We start from the raw sequence: 12,075 nt of genomic DNA on the forward strand, positions 1-12,075 counted from the left end.
TGATCATTTCTTTCTTATTGAAATATAACAGCTAGTTTAAGGATATTTTTGTTTATCCAGTCACATACATTCAAAGCATCTCTGCTTGTGGTTGATATTTGACTGTGGCTTATTGTGATTTTACCATTCTTTTTTTTTTTTTTCAATTTCAGTATAGTCAGATTTTGTTTGGGGATTTTTCTTCAGAAATGGCCAAAGTAAGGACGTATTCAGTTCAGTTCAGTTCAGTCGCTCAGTTGTGTCGGACTCTTTGCGACCCCATGAATCGAAGCACGCCAGGCCTCCCTGTCCATCAGCAACTCCCAGAGTTCACTCAGATTCATGTCCATCGAGTCAGTAATGCCATCCAGCCATCTCATCCTCTGTCGTCCCCTTCTCTCCTGCCCCCACTCCCTCCCAGCATCAGAGTCTTTTCCAATGAGTCAACTCTTCGCGTGAAGTGGCCAAAGTACTGGAGTTTCAGCTTTAGCATCATTCCTTCCAAAGAAATCCCAGGGTTGATCTCCTTCAGAATGGACTGGTTGGATTAGTAGACGTGAATGAAAGAAGAGACATACTGTAATGTGGTCCAGGTTCAGATTCAAAATTGTAAAAAATTAATTCTATCTAAAATAAAGTTATTAATCCACTACAATCCCAGTCAAGACACTTAGCATGATTTTAGTGAAGCTTGACTATCAGGTCTTAAATTTACCAGAGATAATGTACAAGAGAAAGCCTGAAAAAATATGTAAGGAACATTTAACTGTATCTTTATTATATGAAAAAGAGATTTGCTATCTCTTTTTCTTTCTCCTTTTTTCAGGGAAATACAGACCCTAGGGGTTTGAAAGAAAATTGAACAGGCATATGTTTCCAATACACTTTAAAGTTCTTTAAAATGAACACGTCTTTCCTTTAATTGTATTTCAGTTCAACTTGGAGATTCTCCTCCCTCTAAATGAGGGAAGGACCTCCTGCTTTCCCCATCACAGGCAGGGGGGCGGAGCATCCTCTAGAAGCTTGGAAGAGTGAGCCGGCCCTGGCCAGTCTTGGGGGAGGAGCAGCGTTAGACTTCGGAGGCCTCGCAGAAGAGAGAAGAGAAGCTTGGAGGTAATGGCTGTCGTGGAAAGATAGTTATTTTCGGAGATTTCTGGAGACTTGGCAGTAAAGGTGAGAAAAGAAGGGACTGCTGCTTTGGAGTCGTGGAAAAGGAGCTTTGTTTTGTGAGAGTCGTAGTTTCTTTGAGGGAATTTTGACTGAATTTTGTATTCCTTTGAGATATTTTAAAACTCCACACTTTAAGAGTGGGGGAGGTGATCAGATTACACCTGCGGAAAAAAATACGTCTGGAGGTTGCAAAAGCTGACATTCGAGTAGGGCATTTTATGTTTCAGTCAAAAAGCAGTAGTAACAGGGATAAATGATGAAACAAAACTTGAAAAATTAATCTTCCTTATTTAAAAAAAGAGATTATGCTGTGATAATGCCAAATGAGAGATGAAGTTATTAGTTGGGAGTGTTGGGTTTTTATATTACTTTGTTTGTTGATTGTATTTCCAACAAACCTTGCTGTTTTGGCGGAGTTTGTATAGTAATAATCTGAAATAGTGTATAACTGCGAATTTAAGTACTGAAGACAGTAGGAAGTTTAGTTTATTGTCAGGGAATACTCAGTGTCTTAAAAGAATCACTTTGTTTATGGATGTGTAAAGGATGATCATTGTCTATGTCTCTACTTAGCTATCAAAAGAATGATATATTCCAATTTATACTGTAATACAAAAATATCTGTAAGTTCATGAGCTGAAAAATAATAGGCTTATACTGATATAATAAAACACAATAATATGTCTAGTAATATGTCTAGTAATCTAACAATATATTTAGTAATGATGTCTAAGGAAAAAAAGAGGAAATTTTCCACTACTTTGCCCAGATTTCACTTAGCGTGAGTAGCTATGTCAGCATAAAAAAATTGAGATGAGAATTTAAAAACATGGGGGAAAAAGCTATCTGCCAAAAAAATAAGTAAATATGGAAACAAGGAAAGGTGTTCAAATTTGTTAGTGGAGAAATATAAAGTAGTGTATTCTAATATGTAGAATGAGGAAAAGAATATATATATATATGAATACATTATTTGAAATTACATATGTACACAGACAAACACATATGATGAGGGAAAAATCAAGGGGATTTTGCTCAAATATAAACAGTAAACCAATTCAGGGGTTGGAGTAAGAATGATGTGTATTTTCTTCTTTAGACTTTTATATACCTTTAGTTTTGTTTTTTTGTTTGTTTGTTTTTGGAAGCACGGGATGGAGCTGAAAGAAAAATCCATTTTGTTACAGACATTTAAATACTCAAACATACCCCATTGTCTTTAGCTAAAGGTGGATTTTTCTGTGGGTCTGAGAAAGCTGGTTATCTGGTTGCTTGTGCTTTGCTTGCAGTTCAAATATTTAAACTACTGTCCAGACTTTGGTTCAAGCAGAAGATATTTATTTGTATTTTTATGTACTTTTGAGAAAGAATTAAAAAAATGTTCAAAGCATATTATGGAATAGTCATGTAGGATAGTTCACCATAATTTTGAATACTATGCAGCTATAAAAAGAATAAGCTAATATAGTGAGCTAAGTGCAAAAAATAAAAGATATAGAAGGTATATTCTAAAAATAAGCACGTTGCAGAATGGCCTGTAATAATATTGGTACATTATATGCAAGAAAATTTTGGAAATATGCATGTACTTTATTAATTGGAGATATATAAGTGTAATTGCCATTTCCTTCTCCAGGGGATCTTCCTGACCCAGGAATCGAACCCGGGTCTCCCGCATTGCAGGCAGACGCTTTACCATCTGAGCCACCAGGGAAGCCCCAAGTATAATTGGAAACAGAACATTTCAACTTTTTATATATTACATTTCTCCATTAAAAAAATCTTATTCTGAAAATAGTGAGCTTGAATCAGATTCATTATGAGAAAATGAGATAAAATTTGAGAAATGTAAGATTATCTTGTAGAAGTTATTCACAAAGAGATGATGTGGTGGTGGTGGTGAAGTCACTAAGTCATGTCTGACTCTTGCGACCCCATGGACTGTAGGCCACTAGGCTCCTCCGTCCGTGAGATTCTCCAGGCAAGAATACTGGACTGGGTTGCCATTTCCTTCTCCAGGGGATCTTCCTGATCCAGGAATCGAACCCAGGTCTCCTACATTGCAGACAGGTTCTTTCCCAACTGAGCTATAAGGGAAGCCCAAAAGATGATGTAGAAAATATTTATTGATGTGAGAAGATGTTAAAATATGTTATTAGGAAGGATAAAGGTCTGGTTTCCAAAAACATGCACATTTATTAACATGTTTAAGAAAAATATATAGAGCAAGTCATTATATTTTGACCATTATTGTGAGAACTTGCTTTCTTTCTTGAAAAATCAAAAGATGAAGGAAGATACACAATATGCACGAAGGATATAACAACAAACATTAAAATGAGGAAATATAATCCCACTTTTATATGACATCTACACAACTCTGAAGTTGAGAATGAACAAGTCTAGAAGCAAGAAAACAAAACCAAAAAACCCATCTAGAAGCCTGAGAAGGCTACAGTCTGGTTGGTACAGTTCCTACCCTTCCTGCCCGAAGACCTGAGTGTCTGCAGTAGTTCTGGTTCTAGTCACAAGATGGCACTCACCAGGTGTCCTAAATTTTCTTTCAGGCAACCATATTTATGAAGTGGACAGACAAAGCAATGAGAAATATTTTCCGTTATGAGACAATATGTAGAATGTGATTGCAGTTCGTTGAAAAATTGCACATGTATAAAATAAAAACACACCAAGACTGATATGAGAATTCAAACAGAAAGCATTAAAAAAAGTAGTTACACAGATTAAGCCTATAGAGATGCACAATTCCCTTTTTTCCTGTCCCCAAAGCATACTTTTCATGAGGGAGATTATTTTAGTATCAACCTAATAACATAACTGTGTCACAGAGAACATTTCAAATACCAAGAACAAGAAGGAAAATAAACAAGGCCTCTGCATCACAGTTGAGATTTTTATCTCATTCGTATGTTTCAGAAGAGCATGCCTGCTAACGTTTTGGTAGGGAAGCTTCTTTACAGCTTTTCCATTTAATTGGTATGCTTCCCTGTCTCCTTTTGGACAGCTTAGGTTAATGTCTGAGATGCACATGATCTGGGGAATCTGTGTATGACACCAGTTGAGCTTCAGAAGGGCAGCACGACCACAAAACGGCCAAACAGGGAGAAGGCTCTGCTGGACAAACAGCTGGAGTGAGAATAAAAACAACCAGATCACAGGGGCATACCCTGCACGATCCATGTGATATTGGATAAGGTTCTTCCCATCTCATGAAATATTTCACATTAAAAACGTGTTGAGAACTTGGGGTATAAGAGGTATAGTTTATTTTGTTTGCTGCTCTGTAGCCATAACATTTTAAATTAAAAGACACATTTCATACTAAAATTATGTTAGGTTGATAATTGAGATACAATTCTTTTGCCCCTGTTCTGTAGCCTTAATGTTTTGTAATTAAAAGCCATTGCTTCTAGTTTTGGGGAAAATATCTCATGTGTTTAACCACTATGAAGAAAGAATTGGAGAGGCTATTCAGCTGTCTACCAGAGGTTGCAGCCAGGGACCTGACTCTCTAATCCTTGACAGCTTTGCTCAGTTGTTGTCACCACATACTAGACAGCATGTTGTTGTCATTTAGTTACTATGTTGTGTCTGACTCTTTGTAACCCTGTAGACTGTAGCCCACCAGGCTCCTCTGTCCATGGGATTTTCCAGGTAAGAATACTGGAGTGGGTTGCTATTTGTTTCTCCAAGGGCTTTTCCTGACCCAAGGATTGAACCCACGTCCCCTGCACTGGCAGACAGATTCTTTATCACTGACTCCCCAGGGAAGCACTAGATAACATAGTTACAAGTACTTCTTAAGACCTGCCTAAGGTCTCACAGCCTTCCTCAAATAGACTTCCGTACACTCTCTTGAATAAGGCTATTGATGCCGAACCTCATTATCTGTGTCCATGAGATCTTTGATTGCTTTGGACAGGCAAGGCAGCACTAGCAGCTTTGGAAACATTAAAGCCCAGAATTCTGTTGTGATAACCCTGTGGGATTTAAAAGGCCCAAATTATCCAGGAACACAAATAATGTCCTGCCACTTCCAAAGCCCCTCCCACATGCATTCTTTTCTCAGAGTACAACAGAAATAATAAAGATGTGACATTGGGTTTGTGCTATCATAATTCTTCTTGTTTTTCTTCCCCTCCCCTCCAAAAGATGTCCATGTCTCTAATCTCTTCTCTCTGATATTATTCTTCTGATTTGTAGCTTGTCTCCATCATCATTGTCCATGTTCTTTCTGCTTAGGGTAAACTTCTTATCTGATCCTTTTTTTTTTTTTTTGCCATATTTTAATCTAATCTAGTTGGCGCCTGTTGAAAACACTTTATTCCAGCTACTTTGTGGTTTCAGAGGATAAGAAGAGGCTACAGCAGGTGAGTGCCATTTACTAGCCCTACTGCAGTAGAGTTAAGGGCCCTTCAAAAACTGCTTTTCTAGAAAACTAGGCAGCTAGAACTGGATCAGTGTCCTGAGAAATTTTCCAGGACACTGCATATCTGTTGATTGAGTTCCTGTCTATATCCTGGTGCACTAACTGAGTATGTTGCAAATCCAGTTTCTCTGTGGTTAATAAAGATTTCTTTTACCCGTTTCCATATCCTTCCTGTCTCATCTAGCTCTCACTACACACTTAGCTACTAAATTCTTTTTTTTTAATTATTGTACCTTTAAATGTGGTTTCATATTTAGACAACCTAGGTTATTGTCAGAGATGCTTTTGAGTTATGCGTGTTTCTTTCTTTCTTTTATTTTTTTGAGATACTCAGGCTGAAGACTTTATTTTCCAGGTCTGGGGACCATGGCTCAGCTAATGCCAGTATCCTTGTTGAAAGTCAGTTGCCCATAGAGACGTGGTTTTACTCCTGAACTCTTGGATCTCTTCCATTGATCTGTATTAGTACCACACTCTCTTGATCATTGTTGCTTTCTAGTAAATTTTAAAATCTCAAAATATGTGTCCTCCTACTTTATTTTTTCCTGATTGGGATCTAGTATGGAGACATGACAAGTTAGCATAGTTATCAAGGATTTGAAAATTTTCTCTCCACTCAGCTAGTAAAGGTCTCAAACCCACAACTGTCTGCCTGCTTCCTTGTCATAATGCCTCTGTGACAAACTTAAAGGCTAAACATTGGGTTCTGCTGAGAGAAATCCATACCTCCTCACTAAAGAACCCTTGATGTCCTTTACTCAGATTGCTTAATGAAATAATTTTGATCTAGCCTGACCCTCCTGTTATATGTCTGTGAAAGAATGATGGCTTCTCTCTTTACAGCCCCTGATGCACAGTTTTCTTCCTCTCTGTTTGTTAATCACAGGAAGAGCTGTGTCATACTGCAGCTCTGTTTCTCTAACCTGAATTAGTCAGAGGTGCCAAGAGACAGGGGTCATGTTTACTTGTTCATCGTGATGATGGATGGTGTTGTGAGGGCTTCACCAACTTTACCTACCTTTGATATATATATATATAACTATATATATATAACTATATTTATATATATATATATATATTGTTTTTGAATTAGCAAAACATTATCTTAAGAGAACTAACCCTCAGAATGATCCATTTGGCAGTATATAGGTTTTATCACTTCCTGGGAAATGACACCCTTAGTTTAAAGGCAATAAAAATCTAAATTTAACTCAATTTCTTGAATATTTTGTGAACAAAAATGCTCAGTAAAGAGGATATTGAATTGCAAACAACAAAAGCACAAGAACAAGGAGTTGCCAATTGTAAATGAGGATTGGATGAAATGAACACTTCTCTCCATAACCAATGATTATCAATTGTCATACTGCCAGGTCCCTGTGACACAGAAGAGATATGTTGTAACTAGTCTACGGTTGAGTGAAACTATAATGCAGATATGGTCAGTGTAAGAGCATAGTGCAGAAATATATTTTTTAATTTGTATGAGAATGTGGATGTATGTGAAAGATGGGGAGTTCATAGATAAGTATGGCAATTATTGAAAATTGTTGTGTTTCACCAGCATGTTCACCAAGAAGGACATAGATTAAGTAACACTCACTGGGGGTTGCAGTCATTAATTCCCCTACAATCAGAAAGTGAATGACATAATCTTTTGTTCTACTCCAGAATACTCAAGAGACAGGATTCCAAGTGCAGAAAGCCGTGAGTACTGATCAAGAGAACATATCTTTCTGTGTGGAACTCAGGTAAAACTGGGTTTTGGGTGTTTTGTTTTGTTTTGTTTTGTTTTTTAATTTACCATCTTAACCATCTTTTTAAAAGTCTGTGTTGGATTTGTGACAGCACTCCTTCTGTTTGATGTTTTTGATTTTTGGCCACGAGAGATGTGGTATCTTAGCTGCCTAACCAGGGCTCAAACCTGTGCCTGCACTTAGTCACTCAGTTGTGTCCGACTCGTTGTGACCCTGTGGACTGTAGCCTGCCAGATTCCTCTGTCCATGGGATTTCCCAGGCAACCATACTGGAGTGGGTTGCCATTTCCTTCTCCAGGGGATCTTCCCAACCCAGGGATAGACCCAGGTCTCCTGCACTGTGGATTCTTTACCATCTGAGCCACTAGGGAAGCCCTCAAACCTGTATCCCCTGAATTGAAAGGTGACATCTTAATCACTGACCAACAGGGAAGTCTCTAAGACTTTTGCCTTAATTTTCTTTTGCCCTCTTCCCAGCTTTGTGACCTTGCCCATGAGCAAGAGTACCCATTTTCTGTTTTCAACTCTCCATTGAATCATTTTTCCCCCACTTCATTACAAGTGAAATTTAAATTTCATTGCTGTTTACATTTGCATTTCTTTATTAGGGAAGGTGAATATCTTTATGGATTGTTTAGTTTTAATTTTCATTTTGGATATTTGAGTTTTGAGGAGCCCCATTGAACAGCATATCCCCTTTCTCTGCTGAACAAATTGAACAAACTGATATAAAACAAATGGAATTGCAGATAGAAGCCTAAACATCAGCTTTTGTACAAGGTGAAAGTAAGCTGCAGGGCATTGATTATTGAGGCAAGTGGACTTTAAAACAGCAAATTTAAACAATTTTACCAAACAGCCTGGAGGTTTGCAACTATATGGGAAGGACAGAGGTCCCTGTAGTTGCACTGTATGAGCTTGGTCACAGGGAAGTTAATATTGGGTAAGAATTTTTCCCTCAGAACATTGTGAATTGTCTATTTATGTCTCTTGCTCGTTTTTTTAAACTTCACTCTTTTCCTTATTAATATATAAGAGCTACTTTAGGGCTATTTTTTGATTCAGAACCAGTTTGTCAAATTTATTCTTGTGTTTTCAACTTGCTTTATAGTGTTTTTAAACCATAAATAGTTGTTTTTCTTTTTCAGTTTTAGTATGTTCAGAGATATATTTCTCATCTCTCTCTTCATTAAGGATTTTGGTAGATGTTTATGTTTAAAAAATGACTTGACTTGAAAAACGCTGAAACTTTCTGAAGCATGAATGAGAGAAACTGAGTAACAGAGAAACATATCATGTCCCAGGGCCAGAAGAATTAACACTGTACAGTTTTAATTCTCCACAAAACAGTGTATTCATTCACTGTAATCACAAGCAAGGACTTAGCAGGTCTTTTTAGTGGACCATGACCAGTTGAGTCTTAAAATCTTTTGTAAAAATGTGAACAGAAAGGGCAGGAAAATATGTAAGAGATATTTTCAGCTGGATCTTTACTATATGATAAAGGGATTTGCTGTTTCCCTTTAGGAAGTCATCTACCCTTGTGGTTTGAATGGAAATGAGAGACACAAGTTGCCATTTCTCTTTCAAGTCCTTTAGAAATGAACGTTTTTCTCCTTTAAGTGAATTTCAGTTAACTTGGCTATTCTCCTCCCTCTAATTGAGGAAAGGCCCCCTCCTTTCCCCATCACAGGGAGGGGGCGGAGCATCCTCTGAGAAGCTTGGATTTGAGCTGTGCCTGGCCACTCTTGGGGGAGGGGCTGCATTTCACGAGGCTGCAGCTGACAAGAAGCTTCAAGGTAATGGCTGTCTTAAAGCTAGTTTTTTTCTGGGGATTTCTTTGGGCTTTAGTGTTACGGTGGAAGAAAATAGAGGCTGTTGCCTGGGAGGGGTGGGAATAGAATATATTTGGGGGGAAATTCCCGTTACTGTGACAGAATCAATCCCTTGAAAATTCAGTTTCTCCGATATTTTTTGAAGTCCACAGTGTGGGAATGGGTGATCAGATTACCGCATCTAAATTAAGACTTCAGTGAGGCATGCTGTTCATGTTAATTTTTTACATGGCATTCCATGTTTCTATCTTTGGTACAGATTTTATTGAAGTGTTTATTATTCTACAGAAATAACTGACAGGAAAAATGTAACCATAAAAAGTGCTTGACATGTAAAATATAAATGTACAAGGAACATGGAAAGGATTCAGATATGCTGTTGAGTGATCAACAATTTGTTTTAAAAAAACGTGTTATTAGTAACTAGATTTCCATGTTAATAGTCAGCATCTCTGGAGTATTCAGATTACTGGGGATTTCAAAATACATTTTTAACCAGTTTCAGCATTTTTAGAACTGTTTTATTCCATGATCATTTTTATCATTGATAAATGATTTTTTAAAAAGTAGAGCAAAATGATACTGAAACAAATTTGTACACTTTTGTTTTAGACACATAATCATTCATAAACACACAGACATGCAGCCATAACTAACCCCCCCCATCTTTTGCCGATAGTTGAAATTTTCCTGGACCTGATCAAGTGCGTAGCCTGATTGCTGTGTTGACTACAGCCCTGTCTGTGTCCTCCTTGCAACTCATTCTTTCAGACAACAGGTATGACCATGGTCAGCAATAACCATTTTTCCTTATCTTTAAAGTTGGATTGTTTCTACTAGCCATTTACAAAATATGTGACATGGTACATTCATACAGTTACATTGAACGTTTTATAGCTGACAGAAGTATGAGCATGTTGTGATTTGAAAAGATGTCTGAAAAGTAGTATTAGGTGCAAATGAAAATCGCAGAATGGCAAACACCATACTATGTCATTTAAAGATAGAGGACTGTGTTAATACAATATGTGTAACATCAGGAAAAATAGAAGGGTACCTTCACTAAATGGGATTATTTGTATAGTTTGAGAGACAGTACAGTCCTTACTCTCTCTATTAAAAAACATTTTTTAACAATATCAGAAAAAGAGTTTCAGGTAAAATGTTATAAATTAGGGGGAAATTACATTTGAAGTGATTCAAACAAAATCACTTTGGAAATATTTATAAGGAAAATTATTCAAACTGTGCTTGAGCACAGTAAAAAGCTGGTTTTAAAGTAATATGTATTCACACACACATATATATATATATATAAAGATATTGAAAGATAATTCAGGAAACAATGATATTGATTATTTTTACAGAATTGTACTTTCTTTTAAAAATCATATCTTTTCACTTTTCAGTAACCATGCATATTTTTGTCAGACCATTGCAACTAAATGCATTAGCATTCCATTTTTTGTGATGCATAACGAAACTCTAAATTTTAGTATGGTATATCCTAGAAGCCTGAGAAAACTGCTGGCTTGCCAGGATATAAGTTCCCACCCTTTTGCTCTAAAGATCTAGTAGTAACAGGATGCAACTCTGGTACTGCTCACAAGATGGCGCTTCCAGGATTTTCTAGATTTTCTCCAGGCAACTAATTTTTTGAAGTGAGCAAACAAAGCTGTGAAACGTATTTTATATTAGCAGACTACAAGACAGCTTGTAGAATTTGGTTTTAGTTTCACTGAAAAAATTGTATGTGTCTGGAAGACAAAGCCCCACCTGAGGACTGATATGAGAACTCAAAGCAAAAAAAAAAAAAAAAAAGAGAGAGAGCTACACAGATTTGGCCTATAGAAAAGGATAATGTAGTTGTTACTTTCCTTCTTTCCTGCCCCCAAAGCACAGTTTTCATGAGGGAGATGATTTTAGTATCAACCTAATAACATAACTGTGTCACAGAGAACATTTCAAATACCAAGAACAAGAAGGAAAATAAACAAGGCCTCTACATCACAGTTGATATTTTATATCATTCTTGTTTCAGAAGCACATGCCTGCTAAAGTTTTGGTAGGGAAGCTTCTTTACATCTTTTCCATTTAATTGATTTGCTTCCCTGTCTCCTTTTGGACAGCTTACCTTAATATCTGAGATGCACAAGACCTGGGGAATCTTCAGGAATCTGTGACACCAATTGAACCCCAGAAGAGCAGCGCAACCACAGAAGTGCTGAGCAAGGAGACGGCCCTGAGGTGGACAAGCAGCTAGAGTGAGAATAAAAACAACGGAATCACAGGGGCAACTCTGCATGGTCCATGTGACATTGGGTAAGACTCTGCACATCTCTTGTTAAAACATGGTTAAATTGAGAATATGGAGTGCAGTTTGTTTTGATTCTGTTCAGTGACCATGTTTTAAATGAAAAATCACAAATTATATTCAGTAAAGAATTAGACATATTAAACTCCTGTAAGGAAATTATACAAATGACACAGCCCCAGTCCAGGTCATAACACCCTTGTGTCCCCCAAGGCCTGTGGTGGCCATCTGAGGAGAGCTGCTGGCTGAGATTGATACCAGGTAGAATATTTCTGTGCTTTGAAGTTAAAGTAGGTATCTTCTTTTAAAAAAAAAAAAAAAGAAGAAGAAGAAGAAGTTCTGCAAATGAGTATGATGATGTCTACTTATGGAAGACTTGTAGGTTTCAGCCAGCTGTCTGACTCTCAATAAATTCTTAAAAACCACCCTGTCCAATAAATAGCCCTGACAGTCATTCCAAATATCTGATTCCTAAGCTCATCCTCTTAATGAGATCATTGTGCTGTTGTCTGAATGCAAGAGACACAAACCTCAGGATCTGTGTCTGGCTGCCTTGGGTAGATAGGGCAGTAT

General features: G+C 37.2%; 1 protein-coding gene across 50 annotated transcripts in view; it reads left to right on the forward strand.

The window, feature by feature from the left end:
- The first annotated feature begins 1,027 nt into the window (after positions 1-1,027).
- The window catches only part of PWWP3B (PWWP domain containing 3B), a 32,235-nt gene continuing 21,187 nt past the window's right edge, over positions 1,028-12,075 (forward strand). For 8 of the 50 annotated variants that reach the window (XM_060407927.1, XM_042241655.1, XM_060407932.1 and 5 more), the window contains exons 1-6: positions 1,028-1,152; positions 5,468-5,537; positions 7,268-7,347; positions 8,881-9,152; positions 9,868-9,966; positions 11,318-11,510. The gene's annotated coding sequence lies outside the window, so the exon portion shown is untranslated. Of the gene's footprint in view, positions 1,153-4,780; positions 4,822-5,467; positions 5,538-7,267; positions 7,348-8,880; positions 9,153-9,867; positions 9,967-11,317; positions 11,511-12,075 lie in introns of all 50 variants that reach the window. The other 42 variants (XM_012107654.4, XM_060407909.1, XM_060407915.1 and 39 more) reach the window with 14 other exon arrangements.

The sequence above is a fragment of the Ovis aries genome, chromosome X (genome assembly GCF_016772045.2).
Source record: "Ovis aries strain OAR_USU_Benz2616 breed Rambouillet chromosome X, ARS-UI_Ramb_v3.0, whole genome shotgun sequence".
Lineage (NCBI taxonomy): Eukaryota > Metazoa > Chordata > Mammalia > Artiodactyla > Bovidae > Ovis > Ovis aries.